The sequence below is a fragment of the Pinus tabuliformis genome, chromosome 8 (assembly GCF_031772625.1).
Source record: "Pinus tabuliformis cultivar Carrire ecotype Pingquan chromosome 8, CPIR1, whole genome shotgun sequence".
In the NCBI taxonomy this organism is placed as follows: domain Eukaryota; kingdom Viridiplantae; phylum Streptophyta; class Pinopsida; order Pinales; family Pinaceae; genus Pinus; species Pinus tabuliformis.
The window spans coordinates 783,116,844-783,142,057 of record NC_142294.1 but is presented as its reverse complement, the minus strand read 5'-3'; positions in this window follow the sequence as shown (position 1 = coordinate 783,142,057).

The following is a 25,214-nucleotide window of genomic DNA, read 5'->3' as shown; positions in this document are numbered from 1 at the left end:
ATATATAAATTTTTGAAGAATTTACAGTGGGCCATTGTTTTGGCATGGTGACTAGTTAAAAACAATGGCATTCACCAAAGCTAATGAGGTGAACAAGTCAGCTCGTGAGGAGACCTCTTATCCTTCGACTTAAAATCCAAATACCATTACCCTGGCTTGGTAACTATAAATGGTAATGTCACTCCACTAGATCATATGATCATGGTAGGAAGGCTTGTGAGGAGACCTCCTACCCTTTGTTAAAATTATAATTTTCATTAATATTAATAGATTACTTAGTAAATTGGGTGGCATGTGAACTCCTTAACAGTTAGGGATGGTGTAAGAAGTAATATAGTAATTCCTTTTATAGCTTGCTAATCTTGTTCTCAAAACAATTATGGTCGTTTATTGTCGAAAGATAGGAGTTAAAAGATATCCCATAAGTGATGATGAAAGGAATGCACTATAAGCATTATTGTGATTTTTCTACAATTGTAGAAAGGATTAAAAATTCACGGAAATTTCAAAATTCTGATAATGATTTCTTATAAAATATTCTCTAATGATAGCCATAAAACAAATTGGTTTTCCATCATCATATAAGGAGAAAGATAAAAATGTTCCTTTCCCTAAAGGAATAAAGATATAACTAAAGAAAATATAATAATTGCATGTTAAATATCAGTAGTTGTATTTAAATGAAACAACATTGTGCCTAAAGAAAAAATAGCCTAATAAAGGAGAAATAGGTTGTCACTGAGGGAACAAACATTGTGACTAAGGAAACATCAACTGCAACTAAGGAAACAACAATTGTAAATGAGGAAACAATGACTGTGACTAAGGAAAAAACAATTGTAACTGAGGAAACAACAACTGTGACTCAGGAAAAAACAACTATAACTAAGGAAACAAGAATTGTGACTAAGGAAACAAGAATTGTGACTAAGGAAACAAAAATCGTAACTGAGGAAACAACAATTATGACTAAGAAAAAGAAAATGTGATTGAGATAACAATGATTGTGACTAAGGAAACAGCAACTGTGACTAAGGAAATAACAATTGTGGCTAAGGAAACAACTATGATAAACAAATTAGCGATGGTATATATATATATATATATATATATATATATATATATATATATATAGGAAATAACAATAAAAGAAGAATTATTTACATTATATACAAAATAAAGAAAATTTCTGCAAAAAGATTTACCTGGTTGTAGTGGCAGGGAAATTTCCACAATCAGCGACAACCTGCAGATTAGCATCATTATCGATTTCATGAAGAAAATAATCTTTGGTAAGTGGCCAATGGTACAGATGAAGTTGTTTCCCATTGGCAAAGAACCAAATATCGACATTGTCAATTGTAGTAAGGCATATTGTTCCATTGTCATAAATTTCGGCAATTTCGTAACAGCCAAGCCACCTCGTTTGGAGTTTACCTAGAAAATATTGGAATCTTGAACCATGTAGAATTTCCCAGTATCCTTTCTCGAATTTTTTCTTTTTAATCAACCTATCATGCCATTTATCCATCTGTTATTGAATTATGGCAGTATGTTGTAAAGCAAGAAGACACATTCCATCTAATTCGTTGAGTTGTTTTAAGTGTTGTGTCTACGCTTCTGTGAGGTCCACTCTGACTTCCTTGGCAGTTTTCAGAGTCTTCACTTCGAATTCAATTGGAAAAATGGGTTCCTTACCAAAGACAAGAGGATAAGGTGAATAGGCAGTAGTATTGTGCTAGGTTTTCCGATAAGCCCATAAGGCTTTCGAGAACTTAGCGGCCCAATTGTGACGATTCAAAGATATTGTTTTAGTTAAAATTGCCTCTAAGGCCTTTTTAGTGCTTTCTGTTGGGTTGTGTTATATTATTTCCACATAGTTAACAGGGGGTTTGAGGGGCACCCGTAACCCCACTTTATGGGGTCCTGGGCAGCGCCCCAGAAAATTTTGTTTTTGGACCCTATGTTAAGTTGGGCGAACCCAACTATGGTTTTGTGCATGATTTTCGCACATGTTTTTTGGACACAATGGTTTACGGTCCATGGTATTGGACACGATGGTTTTCGATCCATGGTATTCGATGTTTCAGCATGTATAAATATGTATTATAACATTGAAAGGAACATAATGAAAAATCAAGTTGGTAGTCCCGTTTTGGTATCCAGAGGAAAATCTATGTGTATATGTGTTTTATGTGTTCTGCTTTCGCATTATTTATTTTCTATGTTTTAGAATTCGTATGCAGGTAATTTCTGTACGGGGTCAAAACCTACATTTGGTATCAGAGCAGATTTGGCTTCAAGGGACACCTTTGTTGCTGAGGGGTTTCGCTCAGGCCTGTGGTAGACCCTGTTCAGTGCGAGATATGTGAGATCGATTCTGGTGGCGAAAGAAGATGGAGAGCAATGGAAAGATAGAGATCGTTTAATGGTCAGAGTTTTGAGTTGTGGAAACTCAAGATGGAGGATTTGTTGGTGGATAAAAATCAGTAGATTGCGGTAGATCCAAGTACTAAACCAACGAGAGTGTCCGATGAAGAATGGAAGAAGTTGGATCAAAAGGAAAAGAGCACAATACGATTGTGTGTCTCAGATTCAGTATTGCTGAATGTATCAGGGGAAGCTACAGCAAAGGCTTTGTGGGACAAGTTAGGGACTTTGTACCAATCTAAGTCTCTGGTGAATAAACTGTTCCTGTGGAAAAAGTTGTATAACCTGAGGATGAAAGATGGAGACTAGGTGACAGAGCATCTAAACGCATTTAATACTATGGTAAGTCAGTTAACATCTGTTGATATTAAAATTTCAGATGAAGATAAATGCATCAGTTTGTTGTGTTCTCTACCAGATTCGTGGGATAGTCTGGTTATTTCAATAGGTAGCAATGCAACTGCTTTGTAGTTTGATGAAATAGTCTCAGCCTTGCTGACGGAGGAGATGAGACGGAAAAATATGGAGAACCAAAATGGTGATGCCTTTTCTGTACGAGGACGATCCTAGAACAGAAACAAAAATAAGTCATCGAGTGGGAGATCTAAATATAGAGAGAGATCTAAATATCCAGGAAAACTTGTAAAGGTGGTGTGCTGGAAATGTGGAAAGGAGGGCCACTTCAAAAGGGACTGTAAATCTAAAGCTCCTGAAAAATGAAAGGGATCTGATGAGGCTTCTTCTGCAAAGGCGAAAACCACCTCAGATGAAGGTGGGGGTGTGCACTTGGATTCTTCAAGTACACATGTAGATCATGAGGCATGGTTGATTGACTCAAAGTGAATTCTTTCACATCACTCCCCATAGAGAGTGGTTCTGTGAGTATGAGAAATATGATGGTGGTGATGTCTTCTTGGGGGATGATAGGAAGGCTAGAATCATTGGTCGTGGAAAAGTAAAGTAGAAGCTGCAAGGTGGAAGGGTTAGAACACTTCCGGTGTTCTGCATATTCCTACATTAGCCAGAAATCTGATTTTTGTTAGTAAGCTGGATGATGCAGGTGTAAAAACAGTGTTCAAGAAGGATACCTGCAAGATGGTTCGGGGAGCGCTAGTATTGATGCGGGGAGTTCGGATTGGAACTTTGTACAAGCTGCAAGGTAGCACTGTTATTGATAGGTGCAACAGTTCCGTGGTTCCTGAAAGTGGAGCAGAAAATATAGTGGTCTCTGGAGAAAAGAACATGATGTGGTATCAAAGGCTTGGACATATTGGAGAGAAGGGCCTTCGAATACTTCATGGTAAAGATATGGTAGAAGGTATCAGTAATAACACTCTGGATTTTGATTTCTGTGAAAATTGTATATACGGGAAGCAGAATCAGGTGAGTTTTCCCTCTGGTGGTAAGAAGGCGAAACATATATTAAAGCTTGTGCATAGTGATGTGTTTGGACCTGTGAAGGTTCCATCACTGGGTAAGTTTGTGTACTATGTATCATTTATAGATAACTTCTCAAAGAATACATGGATATATTTCCATAAGAAGAAATCTGAAGTCTTTGATAGGTTTAAAGAATTTAAGGCTCTAGTGGAAAACCAAACAAAGAAGAAGATAAAGGTGCCGAGGACAGATAATGGTGGAGAGTTTTGCAGTAAGGAATTTGAAGAATTCTGTAAGAAGTGTGGTATAGCACGGCAGAAGACTACTCCATATACACCTCAGCAAAATGGAGTTGCAGAAAGAATGAACAAGACGTTGATGGAAAGGGCAAGAAGCATGCTCAGTGGTGCCAGGTTAGGACAGGAATTCTGGGCAGCGGCGGTGGATACTGCATGTTACCTGGTCAACAGGTCACCTTTATCAGCGTTGGAGGATAAGACTCCACAAGAGGTATGGATTGGTAAGAAACCATCTCTTTCACATCTGAGGGTATTTGGATGTGATGCATATGTACATGTTCCAAAGGAGAAAAGAAAAAAGTTGTATAGTAATCTGAAAAGTGCATCTTTATTGGGTATAAGGATGGTTTAAAGGGTTATAAGCATTGGAACCTAGTAACAAGGAAGGTTATGTACAGCCGAGATGTGGTGTTCAGAGAGGTGAAAGATGTTATTAAACATGAATTCTAACCAAAGGAACCTGAGAAGATAGTTTGAGCTAAAGGAGGAAAAATCAAACTCTATAGCAGAGGAGGAATCAGAAGATGAAGAGCCACAAACTCCAGTTGTGAGAAGATCGGTTCAAGAAAGAAGGCAGCCTGCAAGGTATAGTCCATCTGCTTTCTATTCAAATTTTGCTTTGTCTGTTACTGATGATGATCCCAGAACTGTGAAGAAAGCAGTGGATTCAGAGGATGGAAAACTCTGGAAAGAGGCCATGGTTGATGAAATGGCATCTTTGCACAAAAATGAGGCTTGGGATCTGCTAGAGTTGCCGGGTGGAAGGAAACCCATTGGCAACAAATGGGTGTTCAAAAAGAAGACAAATGCAGAAGGAAAAGTGGAGAAATACAAAGCTCGGTTGGTAGTAAAATGTTATTCCCAGGTGCCGGGAATTGATTTTGGTGATATTTTTTCTCCTGTTGCCAAGGTAACTTCTATTAGATTACTTTTATCTGTTGCTACTGCTTCTGATTTTGAAGTAGAACAGATGGATGTGAAGACAACATTTCTTCACGGGGATCTGGAAGAGGAGATCTACATGAAGCAACCTGAAGGCTTTGCGGTGAAGGGTAAGAAAGAACTGATATGTAAGTTAAAGAAGTCTCTATATGGATTAAAACAGTCACCAAGGATGTGGTATCAGAAATTTGATTCATTTATACAGAGACTTGGCTTCACCAGAAGCAAAGCAGATCACTGTGTGTATTTTAAATTAATTGGTGACCGTGTTATTTATCTGGTCTTGTATGTGGATGATATGTTGTTGGTTGGAAATGACAAATAAGTTATCCAGGATTTGAAGACCCAATTGTCCTCCAAATTCGACATGAAAGATCTTGGTGCTGCGAACTATATTTTGGGCATGGAAATTAAAAGAGATCGGGCAAAGAGGAAGCTCTGGCTAAACCAAAGGAAGTATGCCGAGACAATATTGCAAAGGTTTAATATGTAGGATAGTAAACCAGTGAAGGTTCCTATTCTTGTTGGGGTGAGGTTATCTGCTAAACAGTGTCCCAAGACACAAGAAGAGGAAGAGGACATGTCCCGTATTCCATATGCAAGTGCAGTCGATAGCCTGATATATGCAATGGTCTGTACTAGACTAGACATTGCACATGCAGTGGGAGTATTGAGCGGGTTTATGTCAAAACCAAGGAATGAGCACTGGACAACAGTGAAGCAGGTTTTCAGGTATTTGTGTGGCACTAGTGATTATGGTTTGTGCTACCAAGGAAGACCAGGATTAGACATAGTGTTGGATATTCATGGCTTTGTTGATGCAAACTGCGCTGGAGATCTGGATCAGAGAAGATCTACAGGTGGGTATGTGTTTAACCTATTTGGAGGTGCAGTCAGTTGGATGAGTAAGAAATAATCTGTAGTGGCACTGTCAACTACAAAGGCAGAATACATGGCAACCACTCATGCAAGCATGGAAGCAGTGTGGTTGCAAAGGTTGTGTTCAAGTATGGGGTTAGTACAGGAAGCTATAAGGATAGACTGTGACAGCCAAAGTGCAATTTTCTTGGCAAAGAACCCTGCATATCATTCAAAGACAAAGTACATTGATGTTCAATATCACTTTATGAGGGATATGACAGAAGACAAAAAGGTGTTACTTGTAAAGGTGGACACTTTGAAGAATACTGCAGATGCATTGACAAAATCTATGAGCTCTGAGAAGTTCTCTTGGTGTAGAGAGACAATGGGCATTTCAGGGCTGGAAAAATGACTAAGCTCTCTTGTGGCCCCCTGTGGAAAGAAAACAACAAGTGGGAGAATGTTGGGTTGTGTTATATTCTTTCCACGTAGTTAACAGGGGGTTTGAGGGGCACCCATAACCCCACTTTATGGGGCCCAGGGCAGCGCCCCGGAAAATTTTGGTTTTGTACCCTATGTTAGGTTGGGCGGACCCACCTATAATTTTGTGCATGATTTTCGCACATGTTTTTTGGATGCGATGGTTTTCGGTCCACGGTATTGGATGCTTCGGCATGTATAAATATGTATTATAACATTGAAAGGAAAATAATGAAAAATCAAGCTGGTAGTCCCGGTTTTAGGATCCAGGGAAAAATCTCTGTGTATATGTGTTTTATGTGTTCTGCTCTCGCATTATTTATTTTCTATGTTTTATAATTCGTATACAGGGAATTTCTGTACGGGGTTAAAACCTACACTTTCCACCTGCCCATTTGCTTGTGGATGGTACGATAAGTGACCCTGTGTTAAACATGGTAATTTTGCAGCGTTGTTGAAATTTTATGAGCAGTGAACTGTGATCCCCCATTTGTTACAAGCTCCTGAAGAAGCCCATGTCGAATAAATAGTTCGAACAAAGAATTAATGGTTTCTTCTTCCGTGGCCATTGGGAGTGTTACTACTTCCACCCATTTAGTAACATAATATGTATAGACCAAAATGTATGTTTTTTTATTTGAAGGCGAGTTAAAGGGGCCTACAAATTCCATTACCCATATTTCGAAAAATTCTAGTACAATTTGTAATAAGAGGGGAATTTCATCATAATGAATCAGATAAACCATCATATGATACCTATCGCAAATCTGGACATATTTCTTTGCATATTTAAATATTGTGGCAAAAAGTAGCACATTTCTAATACCTTGTGTCCAGTTCTCTGATCAACAAAGTGACTCCCACAGGGCTCATCATGACAGGCCCCGAGGATATAATAAATTTCGTCTTCTCTGACATCTTCGAATTTGAAGATCAGCCCCTGTATGAAAAAGGTAATCGTCCATCCACAAAAAGTATCATTGCGCTGGATAATAATCTTATTTTATTGATATTTCAAATGTGATGGCAATTTTCCAGCTGCCAGATAATTTGCTACATCAACATACCAGGGTGTTTTGACAGTTACAACAAACAAATGTTCATCAGGGAATCGGTCTTGAACTGGGGAAGAATCGACTGTTGCTGGAATTCTTGACAAAAAGTATGCAACGAGGTTTTCTTTTCCTAACTGTTCTTTTATGGTAATCTCAAACTCCTACAACAATAATACCCACTGAGTTATGCTACCATTGGTAACACGTTTGTTAGCTGAATAACGAATGGCATAATGATCAGTGTACAAAAAAGTTGGATATCCTATCATGTAATGGAGAAATTTATTTATGGCATAAATAACAGCTAAAAAATCTTTTTCTATCACACTGTAATTCATTTTAGTCGACGTAAGTTTCTTGCGAATGTAATAAATGGCATAAGGCGTTTTATCCTCTTCTTGTTTGAGGAATTCTCCTATCGCCATATCTAATGCATCTGAGCATATATGAAATGGAAAATTCCAATTTGGTCCTCGCAACACAGGAGTTGTTGAGACCATCCTCTTCATATCTACAAAAGCAGTATCACATTTATCAATCCATTCAAATTCCACATGTCTAGTCAATAAATAGAGATGTACTGCAATTTTTGAAATTTTTTCTAGAAAACAGCGATACTAACCAGCATAACCAAGGAAACTACGTAGCTCTTTCTGTGTTCGAGGAGTAGGAAGTTTAAGAATTACCCTGATCTTAGCTGGATCTTTGTGAATGCCTATATTAGAAATAAAATGTGCCAGAACTATGCCTTATGTCATCATCATGTGACATTTTTTGTGACTGAGGCACAATTTGGTGGCTATATATCGTGCAAGAAATTTCTCAATATTCTACAAATCTTGGTCAAATTCATCACCATAGGGGGTAAAATCATCCATATATAGTTCAAGTCCCTCACTAATCAAGTCATAAAAAATACTGAGAATTTCCTTTTGAAAAGTGGCTGGTGCATTGCACAACCTAAATGGTAAGACTATATGAAAATGTTCCCCCTGGACAGGTGAACATAGTTTTGTCTTGGTATTCAAGGGCAAACTGTATTTGATTATATTCATTGAACCCATCTAAGAAAGAAACTGATTTATTTCGAGCAAGAGTGTCCAGAACTTGATCCACAAAGGGAAGGGGGAAATGATCCTTTTGCATGGATTTATTTAATTCTCTATAGTCGACACAAATTCTCCATTTTCCATTTTTTTTTTGGGACTACCACTTGTGGTGGAACTCACTGCGTGGATTTACTATATCTCTGAGGTGTGGATTTGGTCTTCTTTGTTGTTGACGAGTGATACAGGCATCTTTCTCAAAATAAATATGATGTGTACATAGTTGTGGATTGATGCCCTTCATATTTGAATATTCCTAGGCAAAAGGATATTTGTATTTTTGAATAATTTGGATCAACATTTCACGTTGGAGGTCATTAAGGTAAACGTTAATGTTCAGGGTTTTCCTAGGCTCAATTTCAATAGGAATACCATTGTGAACTACAACTACAATCATGGGTATGTGTTCAACATTCAAATCGTCTAATGGATCTTCTTGGAGTTATTTATCAAGCACAAATTTCAACATTTGACAGGTAGGGTTCCCAATAAAGTAAGGTTGATTAATGAATCTATTAATTACATCATCCTCGGTTTGTTTTTTAAAAATAAGGGCTTTATCAATAGTAAGAGGAGATCTTAAATTTCCTTCCTAATATTTGGGTGGGGAACATCTAAAATCATCAGTCGATATGTTGGGTTTAGCGGGAGGGTATAAAATAATATTCTTGATGGTTGGTCCTTTAGCAATAGTCATGCTTCCAGTTCGACACCCTATGTATGCATTTGTAGTGGCAAGCCATGGTCTTCCTAATATCAAAGGGTGTCCTTCTAGTTTATTTCTAGGATTGAGGACTAAAAAATATGCTGGATATTCCCAAGAATCTACAAAAACAATAATATCATCCAAAGTTCCCTCTAGTTTTACAATAGATCTGTCAGCCAACTCCAACATAGTTAGAGTTGGTTTAAATCTAGTTATTCCAAGGAGTCCACAAGTTTCAAGTGTTATAATATTTATGGCTGCTCCCAAGTCCACCAAAGTGTTTGGGATATTATATCCCTAAATCTAGACAATAACAACAGGGTTTCTAGGGTCATCATATTTAATGGGTATTTGTTTCCCCGAAATAAGACCAGATATTTTCCCTAAAACATGGACTCTAGGAGGGTCTTTCAATTTCCTTCCAAACTTCCTAATACATAATTATTTGACGGTTTTAGGGTAAATTGGTATTTCTATAATAGCATGTAAGAGAGGAATTTTGATATATAAATTTTGTAGTTCCCCTAAGAGGTCAAAATTAGGATGTGCAGGTGATTTACTATGGCCAATCTCTCAGGGAATCACGAAGCAGTGTTCGTAATCTCAATGGGTGCATGTTTTTTAGTTGGTTTGCTAGATGGTTATGCTTTAGTAATGATTACAGCGGGATGTGATTGTTCTATCAATGTCTAATCCTTAGTGGTTTTATCATTTTTGATTGCTCTTGATTTTTTGAGTGATCTTTTGGAAAGATGGTTCTTCTAGATCTTAGATGTAGTTCATTACATTCCAAAGAAGAAGGGGTATCCAAACTTTCTGGAATTTCAAAATATTGCACAGGTCTATTATTTGGATTCGGATTTGGTTGTGCAGGTAACTGAAGTCAAAGTGGGGGTGGAGTGTTTGAGGGTAATTGAAGTGGAGATTGTGTCAGTGGTTGATTTTATGGCTGAGGCATTGCCCCCATTGATTGATTAATCGGTCTAGTGGGGCGTTGCCAATTCTAGGACCACATTGAGCCTTGAGTAGGTTGGTTTTTCCATTACGGAAGACACAAATTATTTTGATGTATTATGCCATGAATTTTTGGAATATTGTTGATTTGTCCAATAGGGACCATGGAATGACTGATTTTTCTAGGGTGGTAAACTATATGGTTGTGACTACTAGGTATTAGGAGAATGTTGTTGGCCCTGCCAATTTGATCCAGGAAATTTTTGTTGATATAATTGTCCAAAAAAACATAGAAGGGGCCTACGACATACCTGATGGGTGTTTCTGCCATTGTCGTCGTTGTGCCACAAAATATGTTGGTTCTAGCTCTTCTTCAACTTCCTTAAATACAACCTTCAGCCTAGGAAGTGAGGGGCAATGATTAGTCGAATGATTTTTGGTGCAAATGGAACATGTCTCAACTGTGTCCAATGAACATTCCTTATGACTATGATTGTTTTGACAACAGGGACAGAAAATAGCCCATATTTGTTCTACTTCAGCTTGTTTATATTTTACCTGCAAAACATAGAACTGTGTTGTCAAGGTACTTAAAATATCAGTTTTAAATCCTTCTAAAATATTACCAATTCTTTCTCGTGTAACTCCTCTACATGCGGTTCTGCTAGATCTGTTGAGAGGATCGTGAGTTACAGGTTTGGTTCGTGTACTCCCTCGTGAACACTGGATACATAGTTTTATAATTCCATCATATCCTTGTTTGGAAATGTCACCTTGCCCCATTAAATTAAGTGTTTCTATCCATTCATCTTTCATGCCCCTAATCAAAGAAGTTTTCAATACATCGTTGGGTAGGGTAGTGTATGGTGATCTTTGCAAATTATATTGAAATCTTTCGAACATATTCTTCCAAAGTTTCATCTTCTTTTAATATCAATAGATCAGCAATAGTCCTGATACGTCTCTTTCATTTGATCCCATGAATTTATAGTACCACCCCCCAGTTCCAGGAACCATCGTAATGTTGTTCCCTTTAAGGTAGAGGGAAACAATTTTAATTTTTGAGAGTCAGTAGTATAATCATAACCTTGGCCTAAAACATCAAACTCAAAAAACAATGCATTAGGATCTTTAGAAGCCATTCCATGGAAATTTGGAAGGTTTTGCAATGTGATAGCCTTCATTGGTGCATTATATTGCATATCAAGCATAAGATATTCTAAGGTTGAAGTTTGTATTCACGCTATTGGATTTTCCATTTGGTTAAATATTTTCTAGTAATCTTCAGGAATCTTGTAATAAAGAGGAACTATCTAGAAAGTAATATGTTAACGAGGTTATGGACCTTCACCAGGTCTCACGACACTACTCAGATCAAGAACTTCGATTTCTCTCCTTACAATAAGTGTTGCAAGGAATTCCAACTCAGAAGGTCATGGGTATGGTTCGCTCGTCTCACTTCCCCTCCCTAAAGTTGCAAGAGTCAGCCTTGGCTGCAGTAGATGACCCTACTAGAACCCTTCCTAGATACTTCTTGGGGACTTATCGATGCTTGAGACTCTGATTTGTGAATGATTTTTTCTATAAAGGTCGTTCTTCCAAGGCAAACTTGACCTTGGGTTTTGGTGGTTTTCTGGCTAGGTTTCTGATCTATATCTCTCTGATTCCTAGTGCTAGGATTATTTCTAGTCATACACACTAAACGATCTAAATGTATCAGCTGAAGGTAGGCACGCACAAGATTTTTACTTGAGTGCATGCATAGGTTCTTACCTTCCGTCTTTACTACCCATTCATCAGGGATACAACTACCACTGTCTTTGAAAACCTCCTCGACAATGGCGCCAAAATGTTGGGCCAATTAATTGTTCCTAGAAAGGACCAACTAATCTGCTACACATTAATCTATCAACCCGAGGTTTCATTTTTCTATTTCAAGGTTATCGACATTATTTGTACAAGAGGAATTCAAATATGACTAGTTTCTATGGTCCTATGGAAAATCAAGGCTACAATATTAAAGGAATAAATTCAAGATGCAATCTCCAATTATCGCAAACTATTCAAATTAATAAATTCTACAAATCTCTGAAGGAAACAACAAAAGAAAACATATTGAACATCAAGTTGTTTCTTAGGGAACAACAATTACAGAGTGAAAAGATAACACTACACAATCATGCTATCTAACAACGATTGATCAATTGAAACAACAATCTAGGAAATGAAAGAAACAAATATTGCTTCTTTATGAATTAACCACAACAAATATATTCATATAAAAATTCAAATAAACTCGATTCAAGACAGAGCATTCAATTTAACAAGTCAACAATAAGAAATTAAAAACAATTACAGAGATGGAAATAGATGGAACAGAGAAATCAAATGTTAGTTTTAATGGTACAAGAGAAGACAACATTGTTTCTAGGATCAGGCCCAAATCCAAAATCAAACTACCTTGTGGGAAAATCATCACAGTAGACTAAGTCTCAATAATAAATACTTCCATTCAAATTGCAAAGAAACCAATTACAAATAATCACAAGTTTGAGTTTGTATCAAAAAATAATATTACAACTTGAACAACCCTTTCGAGGTTCAACACCAGTTTTTATATCGTAACAGCAAAGGACAAATAGTAGAGAATCTATTTTTAATAATGAGTGACCCTGAGAATCTAAAGATTCTCATGTTTTCTCCTTCAAGTTACAATGATCTTAATGCATCCGAGAATCTAGGTCGAGAATTCATCCTCAACTAATTTGTTCCAAACAGGGTGTAACAGTTTGAGGCTTGCGTTTTATTCTCCGATCATTCCAGGAAACAACATCGAATACCAATGAACTAATAGATTCTTGTTAATATTGAGGATCTGTTTGTTAGAAATATCATTTTATTAATCGAATTCGTTCAAAAAATAATAAAAAGATAAATGCATATAGAATACTCCTAAAGTCCCTACTATACTCATTAACAAAACTTAATTTCACAAAAGACTTTAGAAAATTGAAAAGTAAGGCAAGGAAAATATAACAAATATGAGGCCCAACAAATGACCGTATCAATTTTTCCTAAATAACCTTCTAAGCATTTTTTATGAATCAAATCAATAAACAAATAATCATATGAAGGTAACATGACAAAAACTAACACAACATATATATTAGCTTAATTTGCAGAATGATGACATTCTCAAGAATCTAAGTTTTTGGAATCAAATCATAGAGATCATAATCAATGAAGCGTCTAGATCTATGTTATGCTCGGGACACATGTCACTAGAGTATTTACAAGATCTACTTCACGCACAGGAAATTAAACTAACATTGATTAAAAGTAATGCATAAATACCACTGTGATCCAAGTCACTAAACTTAAGCAAATTATAGTTCAACTTTTCATAATTAAACCACAAAAAGCATGAAGATAACTAACTGAATAACCACCATTTAAAGAAAATAAATTCCATATAAGCATATATCAACATAATCAAATCATATTGATGTACTAAAAAAAGAATATATCAGTTCCAGAATTGTGAATTAAATTTTCAACATCTTTCATCTTTGTTCCTCTCCTTCCTCTCCTCCTCTACTATAGAAAAAATCCCAGTTTTTACACAGGTTGAGAGACCTCAAGGAATCTAAAAATATTCCTAAAAAGTCTCTAACTCTTTTTTACAAGAAAACCAATTAAATTATTCATTTGGCCTCATGGTCAAATTGTAAAATCTAAAAGAAGAGATGAATCACTAATAGGGCATCCACACACAACTAACAATAGGTAAAGTTGATCAGGCATATCCTCCATCATGGAATCTAAGGTCATAAGCTAGTGAATGTGGAGGACTTTTTACGACCAACAAGCCTTATATTAGACATTTATATGGACAAAAAGATAAGGTTGCTACAAAATCATGGATTATGTATTTACCCTTTTTTAAATTTAGTAAAATAAATCAAATGGACACATAGCTTGAAAACTTCTAAAATCTCGATCATAGATAACAATAAAATCATTACTTACCTGGATCAGAACCATCTACATAAAAATACATAACTACTTTGAACATTGATGACCTAATATTAGTATGTGTATCTTTAGACTAAGATTTATTTTTAGTATTGGAATATTTATGTTCCTTGTGTCTTTCCTTAGCTTGAATTAAAGTTCTGAGCTTATTATTTTCATGGAAGAGCTGACTAATGCATTGTTCAAGACATGAGATAATGAGCAAGTATTGTTGGTTCCAATACATGTTATTAATAAGCTCATTCGAATGGTGTAATATCCCTTTCCTTAATAATAAATAATAAATAAATAATAAATAATAATATAAATAATAAATAATAAATCACTTAATAATAAATAATAATAAATCATAAATAAATGATATTTAAATATATACAAGAAAATAAATAAAAATAATGGTTATCCTCTAAATAAGAATAAATAGAAATAAAACAAGAAAAACAGGAAAAAAAAAGAAAATAAAACAAGAAAGCTAAATAAAAGAAAAGAAATAAAACAAGAAAACTAAAAAAAATCAAAGTAGAAAGCTAAAAATCAAAGTCGCATGTAGACACATGGAGTGTGTGCATGTGGTTCCCCATCCAATGTTTGTTCTATTTATTAGAAGGTGAGGAGGATGGGAGGCATTCCATCTCTCCGAGTTTATATCCTTCATTCTCTTGGAGAATAGTGTTCTAAGACTTAGGAGTCACTGGCAGTAGTACGTTGATTGAGGGCTCGGGGGTGGCCAGTTGTAGCAGATCCTTGCACAATTGAGCCTATGGTTGGGTGGAGAGTCGTCCCCAAAACCTTGTTGTCATCTAGCAGACTTCGATCACAAGTAATATAGGTATGAGCTTATTTGTTTGTTTATGATTTTAATTAAGAAATTAACTTTATATTCACTTTGTACTGTTACATATGGTATCAGAGGAGGGCTCAACCCTTAGGGCCTATGGGCATCTAAACAAAAAAAATATTTTGTCGGAATATTTAACTTGACTTGTTTTTGAAAGTTACAGGATGCTTATTTTCCTACAAGTTAATTTCCACGGCAACTGAACTTGGAATCGGAGTTTCTAGATTTCCGCAATTCTGATTTGTTTTCATTAATTCGTTAGCCATTTTTAACCATTGTTTGCAGGCTCTGCCACAACATAATCACGGTCAATCCAAAGAGAGTGTTGTGTTTCAATTTATTTCGCTACTGATAATAATAAAAAATCCGTTGTTTCCCTTAATTATATATTCCCGGTTTGTTGCAATTGCAGAAGCTACCCTAGATTTATGTGATTGTTTCGATTTTGTATGTTATTGTATATTATCCTTCATATAATTTCTGGTAGGTTTGGCAATGTTTTTTTTATTGCCAGGTTATGCAGAATTTTGGGCATTGTTAATTTTGTTTTTGAAAAATTAAAGTTCATGCATAGCCTTGCCTGGATAGTGGCACTATTTCATGTCTGGTATCTGTAGCAAGTTTTGGTATTTGGTCCGTTCATAATAGGAACCTGTTTTTGTACAATTTGTAAACTAGTTTAAGCATTAACTAACTGTAAAGCAATCAATTAATTGTGATCCACGTTGCTTCACATCAGATTCTGCGGTTAATCAAACTCGCGCACTCATCATAAGAAGCCACGTCCTCCTCTTTTGCTTCACATTGTCATTCCTCCATGTTGCAACTTTGGTTTGGAGCATCGATATTTTATTGCCCAAATTTTATTTTTCTTTGATTTGAATATGAATTAATTTGTGGACAAATAAATACTTGTATTTTTCTTTGGTTTGGAGTCTCGACCAATCTCTTGAATAATATAGCAAGATTCACACAATGAACTATAATTGGTGAAACCCTGTCCAAGTAATCGCACATAAAGTTTGTGAAATCGAGTCAAACTCACCAAGCTGTAATGAGTTTGATGATTTGACCAAGACACTGCAACTTCTGATGAGTTTTACTAAATCTGACTTACTTTGACCATTTGATAGATTTGGATAGACTTTGATAGGTATTTGCTCATTTTAAGAATTTCTTGAGTCTTACTTATTTTCCAAGTTTTTCCAAGATTTCTGGTCTCGTTTATATGCTTGCTTTTTGGCTTTTCCTCGGACTCCTAACTCTGAGTCACATGATTATGCATTTCTCGAGTTGTCGAATTATCACACGAGTCTTCTTCGTATTTGAGGTCAAGAGTTCGAGCTCAGAGGGTTTGAACCTTTGTTTTTACAATTTTGAGTAACTGGTTGGCCTTCACATATATAAAATTCTGTCATGGCTAACATCAGCAAGAGGCACGACATAGACCTAATGAAGCTAATGATGCGTGACCATAAAGCGGAGACAGTAAAGGATGGCCTGAACGAATTTTATGTCGAGTTTAAAGGACCTCGAGACAGTACGTCGCATTTTATTTATTTATTTTTCCAAATTTGTTACTACTGTTAAAATTTCGGTATAATCTATCTATTTAAATTTCTTTTCGTGTGTTATTACCGCTAAATTTTCAGTCTTATTGACAAAAGCCTTTTGGATTATTTGCAATTTTAGTTCGTGAGTGGTAGTTGAGTCTCAGGGACTGTTAAATTCCCCAATTATTTGTTTGACTCGACTACAAACATAATTCTGAACTATTTATTTGTGCTTTTCAATATGCTAAATTGTACACTTTGAATCCGTCTAAAGCATTATATATAAAATACACTCCTAGGTGTCTTAATGCTTCAGTCAAAGATTCTCAACCTTATTTTCTATAATTGCAGCCTAAAGTCTAAAACATATATATTTCCTACGGTCTGATTCATTTTAGTTGGCAATAACGAATTGTAGACTGAGAAACTTTATCTAAAGCGCATGGTTTCATATCTTGTTTCTGCTTCTCTGATAGAATAAAGGCCATCTCACACGGCATGGTACATCGAAGTAGATATGGGTGATCAAAATTCAAAGAATTCATGTCTCTTATGATAGCTTGCGAGCACCAAAAGAGAATTTGTTTTACTTCAACATGCTCTTGTTTCCTCAATTCTACCATATAGTTACAAGGAAAATGTGGACGAAATTGTGACTTTGTGGTTATCTATGTGATTTTGTCATGTAATCAAGTATTTAAGCATCAATCTAATCTCAAAATTATTCAACATCCCTTTCCTCAATGTGACAACATCATTTAGGGCTGAAGATGCTTCAAAAACTATCCGAAATGAGGATTATAGAAAAAAAAGTTCCATTCCTAGTTGTACAAAAATCTGTCATCACAGCATGCAGCGCCTTCTATTTCAAGTAGGCGATTTAACCTTGGGATTCTTTGATTGATGTTTGTGAGGTTATAATAAAAAAAAATTTCCCCTTATGGTTCAATATGAGGTAAATTTGGTGGAATTGAAAGTTCATTTTTTTAGGAAACGCATCTAGTTTTTCCGAGTAATATTAGCATGTTCTTTTCTTTTAATACAGTCTTTAAACATCTTCTCTGTCTTTTAACGCTGCTAACTTCAAGGGTTCTAATCTTACTAATGTACATGGTCTGAGGTGCGCCACTTGCCTGCTCTTCTCCACATAATCTTCAGCGATGAGAACGAACAACATCAGCAAAAGTAGCCAATTATTTATTCACTGAATCCTTGTGAAACTTTCGCATAAAATGCCACATTTTTACATAGATGCCCTTCTCTATGTTGTTTTCTGCCATTGGAAAGCACTCGCCTCAGCATGACTAGCCTATTTCAAAGTGACCTCTCCATCTGTTGTAAGAGCTATTCATATTTTAAAGGTTATCCATCTAGTTTACAACGAACTCAGCAACTAAGATCCGCACTTCATTGTCATTGTCATTAGAGGGTTAGAATGAATGTTGTAGGGAAGTGGCTGCCCTCTGGAAGCAATCTGATCTTGACTATTTCTATTGCCATCTCTGTCCCTCAATACAACAGCCCGTGAAAAAGAGTATTGTTGTATAAATTCTTCTTCCGGTACTAGTAGTGTGAATACTTGGATAAAGGAGTATAAACAAATACCAGATCTATATAATTTGTTGAAGGAACAATTACCTACCTTGGATGAGGAAATGGTACTATTGATTGTGTAAATGGTACTGTCTCTCAACGAATGTTTCGAACCACAATGTGAAGTTGATCTTATAGTGTGTGCAGATTTTTCGACATTGTTGTCGAAAGGAACAATGGAATTTGTAGGAACACGCATAGCCATGGCCGCAAGCTTACAATCTTATGTCTTATGTCTTATGTAGGCAATTTTATGTCTTATCCGGAAAATTAATATGGCTAAATGTATTGTAATTTAAGGGGTTGGATATGGTGTTGCCTTTGCGGGTGCACTTGCAGGCAGGCCATATAATTAATAAAATGATTTTATTTTGTGTTGGGGAGGAATAACCTTCCCAGTCATCCGATCCGGTTCTGGGTCGGGTGGCGGTGTCTCTTCTTTATGGTGTGGAATATTTCTTTGATGGTTTGATTTCATAAATTTTCTTAGAATAGTCATAAGAATCTCAAGATGCACTTGTTTAACAATTTATTTTAAAACAGTGCATTTTATGGTTTTATATTATTGAAAAATATGGTTTAAGTATTGTGATTATTGATAATTTATGAAACTTATAAACTCCATATTACAAAATTTGTGATAATTTATGGTTTAAGTATTGTAATTCAATTGAGTAACTAAATGTATATTTTATTTGTTGTAGCTTTTGGCATATGAGTAAGAAAGTAATGTATAATTTAACTGAATATCACAGGGTAGATCATGGCTCCTAAACGTCGAAGACAAACCCGAAACAACCCTGAGGTACAAACACCACCTCCCGCCACTTCAGAGATAGGAACCCCAACTGAACAAGCTATATTACATTCCCTTTGGGAAATGACCAATATATTTAAGGATTGGGTCTCAAGCCAAGGACGAGATCAAGGAACTGTGCAAAAGGAATTGGAACAAAAACAGAGACAAGATATAAATTCTCAATTCAATGCCAAAGATGGACAAGCAACACTTGATATTATGAAAGAAGTCCAAAAATCTAAATTACCAGAGTTTACGGGTCTAGAAGGGGGTTCAAAAGCATAAGCATGGGTAATGGGTGTCAAAAGAGCACTTAGTTTTAAGGCATACACTTCTAGGGAAAAGGCCCAGATATCAATGAGTCTACTAAAAGGAGATGCCTTATTATGGTGGGTAAATGAAGAAACGAAGATGCAAGTCACCCCAATGCAAGTTACTTGGGAAATGTTTGAGGAAGCCTTCCGAACTAGGTACTTATCAGAAGAGTACAAACACCAACAAGTAGGTACTTTCCATGAATTACGACAAAATGGTAGATCTATCGAGGACTATGAAGCTGAATTTTATTCGTTGGTCCATCACGTGGACTATATGGCTGATGATAAACATCAAGCTGAAAGATTCTTGCATGGACTTGACCCCTTAGTCCGAGCAGAAGTCGCCATGTGGAAACCCACCACTATGGCAACAACCACTAGTTTAGCCAAACAAGTCCTAAGGAAGATAAATATGAAGAAACAAATAGTGGTTGATGAAAATTCAGGAAAGGAACATTCCACAATGAGGCTAAATAACCCTTGGGGGCAGCCATATAGATTCCAGGGAAGACAAAACACTATTTCTCGGATTGCTAATGCAACTTCTCGATCGCCTCCAGGAGGACGTAAGGGTCAGCCTTACTTGAATAATGGGTGGGGTAGAAGATTTGGTGGCCAAGGACAAGTACAACATAAGAAGCAGGCACAGGTAGAATGTTGGCAATGTAAAGGTCCACATTATAGAAAAGATTGTCCAAGTTATCAAACAGGCATTAAACAACAAGAATACAAAGCAAAAGGAGGAAGACCACAAAACCCACATCGAATTCATGCAGCCACAAACCATCGCCAGGCTGAGCACCAAGCCACTGTAGTAGAGTCTGAAGGTATGATCAATAACATCCCTCTATCTGTGTTAATTGATCCAGGTGCCACTGATAGTTTTATTTCACCTTCAACCATACTTAGATGTGGATTGACAGCTCATGATCAAAGTAACTTTAGAATGGTAGAAATGGCATCAGGCTCTCAGCAATCAGTAGGGTCAATGGTAAGAGATTGTAGTGTTAACATTGGGGGGTATGATACCAAGATGAACCTATATAGCACGACTCTAGGGACGTATGACTTAATTGTGGGAATGGATTGGCTTGAATCCCATCAAGCTATACTGGATTGCTATAATAAGACAGTTCTCATAAAAAATGACCAAGGAGAAACCAAGGTAATAAAAGGGATTAGACGTGATGTTACGTTGCGCCTCATATCAACCAAGAAAGTTAATAAGTGTATGAAGAAAGGGTGCACGATTTATGTGGTAGAAATGGTTCCTACCAACGAGAAGTCCTCGGATAAGTTGCACCCATTACTTTTTGAATTTACAAATGTATTCTCTCCAGAGCTACCAAGTTTGCCTCCTGTTCGAGAAATTGATTTCTCCATAACTTTGAAACCAGAAGTGGAACCCATATCCAAAACACCTTATCGAATGACTATTCCAAAGCTTAATGAATTGAGTATATAGCTCAAAGAACTTCTTGATCAAGGTTTTATACGACCCAGTGTGTCACCTTGGGGTGCACCAGTGATCTTTGTTAAGAAGAAGGATGGAACTCTTAGGTTATGTATTGATTACCGAGATCTAAACAAGGCCACCATTAGGAACAGGTACCCCATGCCTCGAATAGATGACCTCTTTGACCAACTAAAAGGAGCTTCAATATTCTCCAAGATAGACTTATGGTCAGGTTATCATCAACTAAGAATCAAGGAGGAAGACATACCTAAGATGGCATTTAGAACGCGATATGGACACTATGAGTTTATTGTTATGCCATTTGGTTTGACTAATGCCCCAAAGCCTTCATGAACTTGATGAACAATGTCTTCCGAAAATATCTGGACCACTTTGTCCAAGTGTTCTTGGATGACATCCTCATTTATTCCCGTAATGAGAAAGAGCATCTAGAACACTTGAGGTTGGTACTACAATGCCTTAGAGAACATAAGCTATATGGAAAACTTTCTAAATGTTCCTTCTTTGAGAAAGAAATTCAATATCTAGGCCATACCATTAGTGGGAAAGGCATTTCAGTTGATTACAGTAAGATTGAAACTATAATGACTTGGCCCACTCCTCGGAATGTCAAAGAAGTATGGGATTGGCAGGCTACTATAGAAGGTTTGTAGAAAGGTTCTCGCAGATATCTAATCCCATCACCCACCTCCAAAAGAAATGGGTTAAGTTTGAATGGACAAGTGATTGTGAGAAATCATTTAATGAGCTAAAACATCAACTAACAACAGCTCCAATATTAAAAGTACCTAACATGGACAAGGACTTTCTTGTATGCGCAGATGCATCAGAAGAAGGATTAGGTGCAGTCTTGATGCAAGATGAAGGGGTTATCGCTTATGCTTCACGAAAACTCAAGAACCATGAAATCAATTACGCAACTCATGAACTGGAATTAACAGCGGTTGTAATGGCCATGAAATTGTGGAGACATTATCTAATGGGGTGTCAATTTGAATTAAGAACAGATCATAAAAGTCTTGAGTACATCTTCACACAAAAGGACCTTAATGCTCGACAACGATGCTGGAGTGAGCTATTTAGCGATTATGATTTCAAGATATCCTATATAAAGGGAAAAGAGAATAAAGTTGCAGATGCTTTAAGCAGGAGACCTAGACTTCATTCAATATCCTCATTAAAGATAGACTTGAGGAGTCAGATTCTAAATCATCTAGTAGGGGACCCACATTACCAGCAAATAAAATTTGCCTTACAAGAAGAGGTACCTATGGCGACCAAGTGGGAGGAATACACCTTAGAAAATGATGGATTGCTATGATATAAGGGTAGGGTTTACGTCCCAGAAGATGATGATCTTCGGAATTTAATAATGAAGGAAGCTCATCAAGCTCCATATGCTGCACATCCAGGAGTCCAGAAAATGTATGCAGACTTAAAACAACTATTTTTCTGGACAGGAATGAAAAAGGATATAACAAAGTTTGTGGCCCGATGTTTAGAATGTCAACAGGTTAAAGTTGAACATCGTCACCCGGCAGGGCTTTTACAACCCCATGATATACCGGAAACTAAGTGGGAAGTTGTTTCCATGGATTTTGTTGGAGGCTTACCTATGACATCCCAAAGACATGACTGTATTATGGTTGTGGTTGATAAATTAACTAAGAGTGCTCACTTCATTCCAATCAAGACCACCTTTGAAGCATCAGTTATCGCTCAAATTTTCCTAAAAGAAATAATTCGCCTTCATGGAGTACCACAAAAGATAATATCTGACAGAGATGCACGTTTTACTTCCAGATTTTGGAAAATTTTATTACAATCTATGGGAACACAACTAAATTTCAGTACAGAATATCACCCAGAGACATATGGTCAAACAGAAAGAGTAAACCAAGTGTTGGAGGACATGCTAAGAATGTATGTCATGGATCAACAAAACCAATGGGAGAAATACCTTCCCTTAGTGGAGTTTGCATACAACAACAGTTACCACAGTTCAATACAGGCAGCTTCCTTCGAAATCTTGTATGGAAGACCATGTTGTACTCCGTTAAGTTGGGATCGATTAGAGGATCGAGTCATGTTGGGACCTGAAATGCTCCAAGAAATGGAAGAACAAATGGCCACAATTAAACAGAGACTAAAAGAAGCCAGGGATTGCCAGAAAAGTTACGTTGATGCAAAGAGAATTGATAGAAACTTTGAGGAGGAAACCCAAGTTTTTATTAGAATCCAACCCTTTAAAAGTCCCTTTAGGATGGGTAAGGGAACAAAGCTATCACCTAGATTTGTTGGGCCATTCACAATCCTAGAGAGGATTGGACCAGTTGCTTACAAGCTCGAGCTGCCATTCCATCTAAGAAGGATGCATAATGTGTTTCATGTTTCTATGCTTATAAAATATGTACCCGACCCGTCACATGTTTTGAAATTTGAAAAATTGCAGGTTTCCGAGGAAGGAGTCCTTCAGGTCGAACCATTCTGTATACTAGACCGTCGGGTTCGTCGACTTAGGAACCGTGAGTTTGAACAAGTCAAGGTCCAATGGGACCAATATAGCCCAGTGTCAGCTACCTAGGAAGATGCAGCTGTTATTTTTCAAGACTTTCCTTATTTACTTGATTAAAATGTGTGGAAATGCTTACTTAGTTTATACAAGTACTTGACTAATATGATATAATGATGCACATATGGATCTTATGGTGATAATTTATCCTTATGATTTGCATAGGATTTATGATGCTACATATGAGGTTTATTGACATGTGGTTCATCTATTATGTAAAGTCATGATATATCTTTGATGCAGTATGTTCATATCATAATTTAAAATGGTGAAGCATGTAATAGTTGCATACAAATGACATGCATGAGCACGTGGTTTTGTGATTAACAATGATAAATATTCTCATTATGTCATTCAAGACTTGGCATGTGGATTATTTTCTAGGATACTATGATGGTATAGCGAATGCATTGTTGCATGTTGAGCTGTAATGATCGACAGGACTACACATTGGGTTGTGAGGGCCGGTTTATTTGATGATCTCGTGCGAGCCCATACGCATGAGGGAGAATAAGTACTACCATATGGGTTGGGGATAAAACTCAATCAACACTACATATTCCAGTGGTTCATTTGTCTTGTCTATAGCTCTTGATGGATAGCTCTTGAAGAGCTATGGGACCATCTTGAGGAGGCCAAGTCCCTCATGTTCTAGGCTAGGTGCCTGTTATTGGATTGGGATACCGAAGTTTGGAAGGGATGTAAAGGACTTTGATGCCTGGGGCTGTGCACCTTAGTAGTTGTGGAGGGAGTGGGCCAGCGTTGCGAGATGCCCGGGGTCATTGAGTACCAGACCGGATGCCTGCCTTGGGGCAGATGAGGTCTGAGTTAGGCGCGAGCCTTGGGGCCAGCCTTTGACTAGGATACAGACCAGGTCAAGCTTATGCCTGGTACCGAAAGTGGGAAAAAGGACAAAGATTCCTTGAGATTTCCCAGGTGTTGGGGACTTTCGATGCCTATTGGTTATACTAGTTCAGCAAAGGGTGTTGGCAACATGAAGTAAATTAAATAATAAATAATAAATAATTCAACTTAACTTCGGGACGAAGTTTCTTAAAGTGGGAGAGTATGTAATATCCCTTCCCTTATAATAAATAATAAATAATAATAATATAATAATATAATAATGAATAATAAATAATAAAATAATAAATAATACAAAATAATAAATAATAATATAAATAATAAATAATAAATCACTTAATAAATAATAATAATAATAATAATAAATCATAAATAAATGATATTTAAAATATATACAAGAAAATAAATAAAAATAATGGTTATCCTCTAAATAAGAATAAATAGAAATAAAACAAGAAAAACAGGAAAAAGAAGAAAACAAAACAAAAAAGCTAAAGAAAAGAAAAGAAATAAAACAAGAAAACTAAAAAAATCAGAGTAGAAAGCTAAAAATCAAAGTCGCATGTAGACACATGGAGTGTGTGCATGTGGTTCCCCATCCAATGTTTGTTCTATTTATTAGAAGGTGAGGAGGATGGGAGGCATTCCATCTCTCCGAGTTTCTATCCTTCATTCTCTTGGAGAATAGTGTTCTAAGACTTAAGAGTCACTGGCAGTAGTACGTTGATTGAGGGCTCGGGGGTGGCCAGTTGTAGCAGATCCTTGCACAATTGAGCCTACGGTTGGGTGGAGAGTCGTCCCCAAAACCTTGTTGTCATCTGGCAGACTTCGATCACAAGTAATATAGGTATGAGCTTATTTGTTTGTTTATGATTTTAATTAAGAAATTAACTTTATATTCACTTTGTACTGTTACAAATGGATGTTGCTTGGAGGATTTTCATCACACAAGC